Raw genomic sequence first — 691 nt, forward strand, 5'->3', positions numbered from 1 at the left:
GCTGGAAGGGGCCGGGCAGCGGGCGGGGCGGAGCGGCCGCGGCCGGGACCTGAGGGTTCCATCGCACTTACTTCCTGTTTTGGGTCCGGGCACTTGGGAAGAACCAGGATGGAGGCTCCAAAAATACCAGGATGGAGGAAGCGGCCGCGGCCACAGCGGCTGCAGCGGGCAAGAGCGAGCGCCACGGGAGCCGGAAGTGAGCTGTACCTCTCCGTGCCCCGCCCGCGCGCCGTGGCGTCACTTCCGGCCGAGTGGAGCGCGAGAGAAGTCTCAGGCTGAAGGTGTAGGAGGTTGTTGGTTGGTTGGAGATGAGCTGTAGCTTGAGCTTGCTGCTGCAGTAGCAAGGACGAGGATGTTGTGTGCAGTCGTGCTAAGACCTAGCGCCGAGCGAGAGTGCCTTCCACAGTCCGCGGGAGGCACAGCCTCGGCCTCCGCGTGGCCGCTGTGCTTGCCTGAAGAGCGTTTAGAGAACGCCGAGATGGAGGTGAAGCCCGGCCCAGGCCAGTCTTCCGGGTCTTCATAAGATCCGACTTTGTTAAGGAATCCCAAGGCCTGGGCAGAGTGATCCCAGTAACAGCTCCCCTAAGATTCCAGCCTCTGCTTGCTAATTTACGAACCTGGAGAAATTGTCCTCTGCTTTCCTTTCTCTACCGGGACTTGATTAATATTCTTACATCCAAGGACTCTGCAG

The 691-nt window shown here is 60.5% G+C and overlaps 1 protein-coding gene across 4 annotated transcripts in view; it reads right to left on the minus strand.

The window, feature by feature from the left end:
- Positions 1-195, minus strand: part of Dmtf1 (cyclin D binding myb-like transcription factor 1) — a 45004-nt gene extending 44809 nt beyond the window's left edge. For all 4 annotated transcript variants that reach the window (XM_013510155.1, XM_013510154.1, XM_005415012.2 and 1 more), the window contains exon 1: positions 72-195. The gene's annotated coding sequence lies outside the window, so the exon portion shown is untranslated. The remainder of the gene's footprint in view (positions 1-71) is intronic.
- Between the last annotated feature and the right edge of the window lie 496 nt (positions 196-691).

Source organism: Chinchilla lanigera, unplaced genomic scaffold (assembly GCF_000276665.1).
Source record: "Chinchilla lanigera isolate Chin_1 unplaced genomic scaffold, ChiLan1.0 scaffold00220, whole genome shotgun sequence".
Classification (NCBI taxonomy): domain Eukaryota; kingdom Metazoa; phylum Chordata; class Mammalia; order Rodentia; family Chinchillidae; genus Chinchilla; species Chinchilla lanigera.